The sequence below is a fragment of the Myodes glareolus genome, chromosome X (assembly GCF_982192425.1).
Source record: "Myodes glareolus chromosome X, mMyoGla1.1, whole genome shotgun sequence".
Taxonomy (NCBI): domain Eukaryota; kingdom Metazoa; phylum Chordata; class Mammalia; order Rodentia; family Cricetidae; genus Myodes; species Myodes glareolus.
This window is the reverse complement of record NC_142053.1, coordinates 79669314-79678986: the sequence shown is the minus strand read 5'-3', so window position 1 is coordinate 79678986 and position 9673 is coordinate 79669314. Positions and strand designations below refer to the sequence as shown.

The window sequence follows — 9673 nt, the reverse complement described above, 5'->3', positions numbered from 1 at the left end:
GACTTCATCTAACTGTTCTTTTATTTTAAAAGCTTTCACATTCTCATTTGATACTACCCTTACATTTATCTAACTTTGGTTAAAATTTTTCTCATTTGTTGGAAAATCTTTTTCCCCTGTTATTTTCTACAATGTCAGAATGGCTTATTATGTAACTTTATAAAGCACAGAGATGCATAAACTTTGGATCTGGTTATTTTTATGTGTTAATGTGTTCATTTCCAAGTTTTAAGTAATAAAGTTGACTACAAATTGTTTTAAAATTACTTGATTTACTATTGTGCGCATGAATATGATGTGCATGTGTGGGTGTGGGCACACACCTCCAGCATGTGTGTGTGTGGAGGTCAGAGGACAACTTGAGGGAGTTGATTCTCTTCTATCATATTGGGACCCAAGATCAAACTCAGATTGTCAAGTTTGATAGCACAACCCTTTACAGCTGAGCCCTCTCGCTAGCCCCATCTTCTCATTTTTCTATTTATATTCTCTTAGGTATTGATTACATGAACGCAACAATAATTAAAATAAGAATAAACAGCCGGGCTGAAGCGGCACAGGCCTTTAATCCCAGAACTCAGGAGGCAGAGGCAGAGGCAGAGACAGGCAGATCTCTGTGAGTTCGAGGCCAGCCTGATCTACAAGAGCTAGTTCCAGGAAAGACTCCAAAGCTATAGAGAAACCCTGTCTCGAAAAACCAAAATATATTGATAAATAAATAAACAATAGGAAGCTTACACACTGCTTAACATGTTCAAGGAGTGGCATTGTTTTACACTTTTAATTTTAAGCTTAAAATAGCAAGAAAGGAAAACATTTGTTTACTAAGAACATGAAAATTCAAGTTCAATTCCTAATACTTTCCTGAGGGCATCTTATAAAATGGAAGATGATGAGTTAGCTACCTATGCAGTTCTGAGGGAATTAGAAGAAAACAGATTTATGTTTTAAATATTTTTAAGCTTTGGGGTAGTGGAATGTTAAGTTAAAGTAATATGTTACTGTGCATTAAGTGGTTATGTGTTCTATGGTTATAAAATATGTCTAAGCTAGGAGGAGGCTTAAGGATCCAACATTCAAAGGGTAGAAATTAGACGTATTGAGGTTAATTTAGAGCCACAGATAAGTAATGCCTGTCTGGATTTTATGCAAGGACCGTTCTCACATAATTTAACACTTGCATAATTCCGAGAAAAGACAGAGGACTTTCCTATTTAATATCTAAATAAAATGTGGTACAAAGATAACAAAGCTTATCTTTTACATTACTGCCTATGTTGAAATTCATTTGACTTGTTTAGATTTAATCAATTCTTTTTTAAAACTATTTTAAAAGTTATACATGGTCAAACTCATAATATTTTGTCATTTACATGTCAGATTTCGGTAGTTTCAAATACTCTCTCCTGCCTAAAGAGCACTCTTTCTCCGTCTTTTTCATTTTCTCATTACAGTTCAGCTCCAGTATCAGGAAGCATTCTTTATTTTTTAATTTAAAAAAAAATGTATGTGTGTGTGTGTGTGTGTGTGTGTGTGTGTGTGAATATCTTTCTGCTCCACATATGTCACATGTGTGAGTGTTAAACGGGTACAGAAAGAGGATATTAGATTCTCTTGAACTGAATTTGTAATCAGTTCTGAACTGCCTGACATGGGTGCAATGAATTGAACTCAGGTCCTCTAGACGAGCAGTAAGTACTCTTAACTGCTGTGCCATTTCTTCAGCCCCTGGTCAAGTTTCTTTGTACTTTCCGTAGAAGTATGTCATTTTATTTTAGGGTTTTTATTTTACTTTTAAATTATATATATATTTTTTTAGCCAAAGTGCTTTTAATATTTACTTTATGAGGACAGAAAAAAGTTCTATTTTGTCAGTTGTTACATCCTCAGTACCTAGCATGGTTGCTGAAACATAGGAAGTACTCAACAACAGCTTGTTGAATTAATCAAGTAATGAAAAAAATATCCATTGTAAACAAATATCCATCAGTAAATTCCACTTCAGCCACAGCAGCTTAGATAATAAATTATAAGCTTTAAATTGTAGGAGGGATTCTCTAATATAATAGCTAGTATTTATTGGGAATTTATACATGTAGCAGTCAGCATTTTGAATATTTTATATGCATTAACTCAATTATTACTTAAGTTCTATGTAATAGTTATATATATATATGTGTGTGTGTGTGGCATATATATGTGTATATATGTAGGTATGTATTGCAGGTTGGGAAATTGAAGTGAGTCTTGTTAGTAAGTGAAGCTTGGATTAAAATCTAGGCTGTCTAATTTCACATTTCATGCTCTTAATGCTAAACAATGTCGTACAACCTCATTTTCAGGTGGGGAAATTGAAGCAGAGAGGGAAATTATTTGTCTCTGTTTTAAATTTAATTAGGCAGCAAACTCAGAAGTAGAGTCCAGGTTTTATGATTTATAATTTGTAGCTTTATCTCACCTTGCCACTGACATTAAATTAGCTCTAATAATAATGTTTCATATAATAACTTTTCTAATTTGTCTTCAGAATGACATCTTTCTCAAAATAAAGGTCACAGTCTCTTTGAGATACTTCACTAATTTTCTTGGCTGAAAGCCAAATAAAAAGAGACGTGTTTGCAGCAAGCATCTGAAGTGACCTGTAAAAATCAAAATAAGAACTATGAAGATGTGTGCACGTATCTAATAAACAATAATTGTTGTGCAAGACTTAACTGTTTGTTACCAAGACTTCACAAGTGTGTTCTTCAATTTCCATGATAAGCCTATGAGAGGGATAACATTGCTATGCTAGAATTCTAGATTATTTGGTTAGACACCCCCACCTACATGAGTTCTCTCTCTCTCTCTGCCTCTCTCTCTCTCTCTCTCTCTCTCTCTCTCTCTCTCTCTCTCTGTCTCTCTGTCTCTCTCTCTCTGTCTCTCTCTCTCTTGTGTTTGTTTATGTGTGTTGTGCTGGGCTCAAATTCAGAGTCTTGTGCTCAATCACTAAGCTACATTGCTAGAATTAGACTTTGAGGTTTGTACAGAGACTTTGGAATACAGAGATTAAAGTAATTAATCTTAAATCACACAGCTATTAAGTGGTGGGTGCAAGGAAGCTTTGATAGTTGATTCCCAAATAAGAGGAAAGTAGAAGATAAAATATTTGTTATTGGGACTGACATTTTTTGTGACACTGATGGGTGGAGATTTTTTCTTTTCTGGGTTCTGAAGGGTAGTAGGAATTTCACTTTGTATGTGATTTATTTACTTTAAACTGGTACTGGCAATCAGGTAGTGCGATGCATATCTGTAATCTCAGTACTTCAGAGGCTGAGGCAGGAGGAGCTGCAGTTTAGTTTTTCCAGTTACATGAGACTGTCATAAAACAAAAACAAAAGCTAGAGCTAGAGATCTGATTCCGTGAGGGACCTGGTTCAGCCACAAGCACCCACACTGAGCAACTCACAGCTGCCTATAACTCCAATTCCAGGGAATCCAACACATCCCTATTATGTCCACAAGCACCTGAGCACACATGGTGCAATTCAGAAAACGAGGCACACACATATACATATAAAAATAAAAATAAACAGCAATTGCTGGTGAGGATGTGGAGAAAGAGAAGCTCTCATTCACTGTTACTGTGACTGAAAACTGGCACAACCACTCTGAAAATGGGTGTGGAGAAGTTTCAAAAGGCTAAAAATAAATTTATAACCAGCTGTATCACTCCTTGGTGTAAGATCAAAGAACTTAACATCCTGTTCCACAGATACTTGCTCAACCATGTTTAGTGCTGATCTATTCACAATAATTAGGAAATGGAAATGACCTAAATGCCCTTCAGTTAATGAATGGATAATGAAAATGTGGTACATGACACAATAGGATGCTATTCAACTGTGAAGATATGAAATCATGAAGTTTTTAGGTAAACGCATGGAAATAGAATATATTGTACTGAGTGAGGTCACTCAATACAGTCAAAACGTCAGACTCAGAAAGTCAAGCATCACATGGTACTTCCTTTTTTTGTGGTCCTAGCTTCAAATCTTTAGATGTGAGTATATAACCTGGAGTAACCCCAGAAACCAGGAAAGTAAAAAGTGACTAAGGGGTGTGAGAGGGACCATTGGAGAGGGGGATAGCAAGATAAAGTGATATGAAGGGGAAAGGGAGGATTTTAACTGGTGATGAGAGAAGAAAAGAAATTGGGGGGGGTGTGAATGGAGGGAGGACAGATAAAAACACTAAGGATGTTTGAAAAAACATAGAAAATCATATCTAATGTTTACCAAAAATTAGATATATGCATACATGTATACAAAGATATATAATTTGAATAAATACATTACTTGGGGTAATAATGTTCTCCCAAAGTCATAAATTATGTACAAAATTCCCAGTACGAAACTTCCTTTCAAATTGTTGGTCGGGGGGCGGGTGCTAAGACTCTGACAACAATATGGGCTATTGCTGTTGCCTTTGGTTGTTTCCTAGAGGTTGAAGGTAAGGTTCTACCACTGAAGATACCACACACAGGGGTTGGAGGAATCAAACTGGAAGTGACCTAGAAGCCTAGAACCTAACAGAGGAGTAGTTCTCATAGTTTAGGAGGGTATCATGCAGGCTGCCAAAGAAGGGGAGCAATCAGTAGCCCAACCCAGCTGAAAATGCACCCATGAACTCTCAACAATGTGGTTTCCTGAACAAGACCAGAATAATGACAAGTCAAGTTGACATGTCAATGTGCATAAGGAAACTCAATATGGTCCCAACCCTACATGAAGAGTTACAGGTAGTCAATGACCTCTGAGAGGGGGAGAATCTGTTGCCTCCAGGGACAAACTCTTATATAAATTGTTCAATTCCAACTCATCAGCCACGGATACATGTAAATATAAGCAAATCTCAATGGAGTCAGTAGGTTATATACATGTATGCACATATACACATACATATGTATATGCATGTAAAAATAATATCCTAAGAAGATCATAAATTTGGGATGATGGATGTGGAAAGAGTTGGAAGGGGAAAGGGAAAGGTAGGAATGGTGTAGATACAGTGCTCATGTATGTAGTTATCAAAAAACCTATAAAAATGGAACTGCAGGGATGGTTCTGCAGTTAGGAACACTGGCTGTTCTTCCAAAGGACCTGGACTCTGTTCTTAGTATTCGTATGGTGGCTTACAATCATTTGTAATTTCAGTTCCATCATTTCTGATGTCTTCTTTTGACCTCCTCCTGTATTAGGCACTCAAATGGTGCATGCACACATGCAGGCAAAAGTACCCATATGAATAAAAAAAATCTAAATAAGCATAATAAAATATTCTTAAAACTAGAAAAAAGGGCTGGATTTAGGACTGGATTTATGTCCCAGCAGTTAAGAACATTTACTATTCTTGGAGGGAATGAGGGTCTTATTCTCAGAGGGAATCAGGGTCTTGTTTAACCTACATGGAGGTTAACAAGCATTCATACCTACAGTTCCAGGGGACCCAAAATCCTCTCTGATCTCTATGGCTACCAGGTACACCTATGGTGCACACACATACATACTCATAGACATAAAATAATAAAGCAGAACTGCTAAACAAATGAAATAACATCAATAAACAAATTAACCATTGAATGTTTCTGTATTTAAACTATTAAATTGTACTTCTCTATTTCATTTGCAAATTCCAAGAGAATAATCCATGCATTTTACACTTAAATTCCTTGTTTCCATAAAATTTAACACGACATTCAACACAAAGCCAGTTATTTATTCTGTAACAATGATTGTCAGTATTAACATTATTCTTATTTGTAAAGTGTGTATGTAGTCAATATGGTTTCTGATAGAAATAATTGTCTTGAATTAGAAACCTCGGCTCACAAAGGGATAGACACAAAGAACTTTAACAACTTTAGTGGGGTGCTTGGAAGCTTATTATGTCATCTTAAAGTGTACTGTAACTCTCCGTCCTATTTTTCTTATATGTAAGATAGGAAAGATGTCTTTTCCCCATGTTTTGAGAAATTGTAATTCACGCAGAGTAGTTGTTACAAAGTAGGCAATAAAGAATAGTTCTTGACTTGTATTATTGCAGCAGAGTAGATTGACTAAGAGAACTTATTATAAGTGAAGAAAATGTTGAATGGGATTTGTGTCCCCTCTCAATTGCACATCTGCAAAACCTCTGAAATTCTATTAAGCTCTGAGTATGTTAATTTTTTTGAGACTCACTAATATAATTAGATCTCAAGATGGTTATAGCCTGAAAGGTTTAATAACTATATTTTAAATGTAAAACTATTAAAACATTAGCACAATCACCTTCTATGGTTTAATCTGAATTCTTCATAGGCAGGTGTATTAAAGGGTTGTGTGCTAGAAAATGTGCTTTTGAGAAGTCACTGGGTCGTGAATGCATCCATTGGTGAATTCTTCCCATTACATTATTGGGAGGCTGTGGAAACTAGGAGGTAGAGTTTATTTGGAGAAGTAAGTTACTAGGGGTATGTATCCCAGAAGGATAAAGTTTATCTTCAGATAGTTCTGTATTTCTGTTTCTTGGCTGCCATGTGGTGAGCAACATTGCTTTGTCATACCCTCTCCATCATGATGCTCTGCAAAGACCAAAAGAAAACAAAAACAAAAAACCACAACAGTAGGAACAAATGACCATGGACTGAAACTTCTGAAACCCCAGTTTCAATCTCTCATGACACATGGTGAAGAGAAAAAAAAAAAGACAATATAATGCATTTGAAACATGTTGCTTCATCATCTTTTGGTGCTAAAATCATCTCTGAACTAATAATGAATAGTTTAATTCTTCAATATTATTTAGCATGCTAAAATTTCTGTGATTCTATAGAATTTTTATGTATAAAAATCCAACTCTGAAACTTACTGAATTAAGACAATGATGAAATAGCACAGGCCAAAAAACATTAAAAATGCTAGGTGGTGGTGGCGCATGCCTTTAATCCCACAGTCGGGAAGCAGAGGCAGGCTGATCTCTGTGAGTTAAGAGGCCAACCTGGTCTACAGAGTGAGTTCCAGGACAACCAGGGCTGTTACACAGAGAAAACCTGTCTCTAAAATCCAATGCAAACAAAAAACTAAACCTTTAAAGCTTAATTAAGTCCTCCCGCAAAGGCGTGTTTTTGGTTCCTTGTCCATGAACACGTAAGAGTCGGAGGCAAAGAAATGTGGATGTGCAGAGATCTGGGACCTGCTTGCTACCCGCAGGCTCCAGATCAACTGTCCCACAGAGAAAAAAAAAAGAAAAAGAAAAAGTTTAATTAAAGTAGTAGCAATGGAGTTTGAAAGGTGCAAGTATTTTTGGTAACCAGATCGATGTGAGATAAAGGTGAAGAGTTTCTGATTTAGGTTAGTAGGTGGATGGCAAGATTAATTGTCACACTCAGATGGTAAAGAGACTATAAAATAATCTTGAATAAGTCAGTCTGGGGAACATGTTGCAGAATGTTCAAGTAGATGGCCAGTCTATAACTGGAAATGTATATGCAGGAACTTTGGAGACATTTGTCGCAAACCAAAGGGCAGTTGAAGTGATGAAGGTAGATCTGTTCCAGTGAGAAGAGGGCCACTCCTTCCTACACATTTTTCAGTTTCATTGAATAGTGATATTCAAAGCCAAGGAGTGTTTATTGGCTTATGTGCTCTACAACGACTTGTGGTTAGCCCGGGCTCTAGGCTCTCATGAGCATTTCAAATGTGTGGAGACATAAAAGTAAAGACTTAATTTCTGTTCTAGATATGGCAAGTAGCAGCATACTGGGAATACTATAGTGGGCCATAAGCTGGGAAATCCCGATTAAAAGAACTAGGGACTGACTGTGGCTGAAAAGTCGGTAGAACAGTGTGGAAACTGTAGGGAATTATGGAAAATCTGACATTCTTGGGTACCAGGCAAATCAGCATTATTACTTTCAACAAACAGTTTTTACATTTTGAGAGAACTGTTTCTCTGTAGAATCCATCTGGACCACAAATGAAGGATACCATTTGTTTTAACATCTTTGAAGAAGGGACAAACTCGAAAATATTTCCAAAATTTCAGGGTCACACAAAATTCTAGCCCAGTGCTTCTCAAACATTTCCATGTATACAATTCACTTAGGGATCTTGCTGAAATTAATATTCTGATTCAGCAGAATTGGCACAATAGCTTGGCATTCAGCATTCGTAATAAGTTCCCAAATGATGACAATGCTGTCAGTTTTCTTCAAAGTGCTAGCATGTTTCAGTCCTATGGCAACTTGACATTGATCAGTGTATTTGTTCTCAAACAGGATACCAGTATTTTGTAATTTTTTTCTTTTTCTCTATGCCACTTATTTTGAAAGATAGCTTTACACATTGACCTATGTACATGTGGGCTTTTATTTTGCCTATTTTTCCATTTTACTTTATCTGAAATTCATTTGTTTTGTCTTATAACATTCTGGGATGGATTGCAAGAAAAACTGCTCTCTCACCAGAGACAGTTTGAGAAACACTGCTCTAGACATCTAAGAACTGTTTATTTAAGATATGAATTCAGTTAGAAATGTTTTGAATTCTGTTTACATATGATTCTAAAGCAGTATTTTAAACTTTTCTTTTATTTATTCCATAAACAATAACAAAACTCATCTAGGTAACATTATGACAGTTTCACCATACATTCAGTCACAAATATTTAAAACTTTTGCAACAAGAACAACAAAACCAGAGGTGTTACAAGAATAATTTACAAGAAATTCTATAAAACAGCAAGAAGCTCACAAAGTTCATTTTCTTTTGCACAAGATCACTACACTCTTTCACAACGGATTTTCTGTTACAAAATTCCCAACAAAAGTGTATTTTCTTTGTATTGTGGTTTCTAAAACCAGAAACTTCGAAGTAAATATCCTTTTATTAGCACTCAGTGGTGCAGAAAAAGGAGAACTCTCACATACAGACACTTCACATCACTTTTCTAAGAAAAATATACACTTACAAAATATGTTACAAATTGGCACACTTAAAAATATACAAGATTTTGTAGGCGTCTTAAGAGTGATCCTTAAGCTTTATACTTCAATTGACTCTACAGATTATTTATAAAGCTTAATTCTAAAAGAAAAAGGCAAATAATTTCCTAACGTTAAAGTTGCAGTGTCATGTGTCAAACAGAAACAGGTTACATTCATAAAAAGGGCCTCTAAATGTTTTTACTTTAATTTTTCTTAAATGTTTAAGGGACATGGGGAAGAAGAAAAATGGGGATAATCTTTTTCTTTAGCACCATAAAGCATTTAACTTACTGAAGAGGTGCATTCAGTCTATGGAAACTAAAGACTAGTAAGTACATTCAAAACTCTGGAGGCAGCAAACTCCAGTCAGTGCTACAGCTATCCCAGTGGAGACTCTGAAGCTCTCTACCTCCCTGGGAGTGAAAAACAAAAGGCCCCTTTTAGTTTTCATTCAAGCCTTTTCTTTTGTGCTGTAAAACCAGGCATTGCTCGCTCAAAGAGGCAGAATGATTTCAGTATCTCCTTCCTCCCCTTCCTTCCTTCCTTCCTTCCTTCCTTCCTTCCTTCCTTCCTTCCTTCCTTCCTTCCTTCCTTCCTTCCCTTCCCTTCCCTTCCCTTCCCTTCCCTCTCTCTTTCCTTCCTTTCTTCCCTCCCTCCTTCCTT

General features: G+C 36.2%; 1 non-coding gene across 1 annotated transcript; it reads left to right on the top strand.

Moving 5' to 3' along the window:
- Positions 1-7129: 7129 nt before the first annotated feature.
- Positions 7130-7260, top strand: LOC125389530 (small nucleolar RNA SNORA38). The gene has a single exon (XR_007228479.1). It is a non-coding gene; the product is annotated as a small nucleolar RNA SNORA38 (small nucleolar RNA).
- The last annotated feature ends 2413 nt before the right edge of the window (positions 7261-9673 follow it).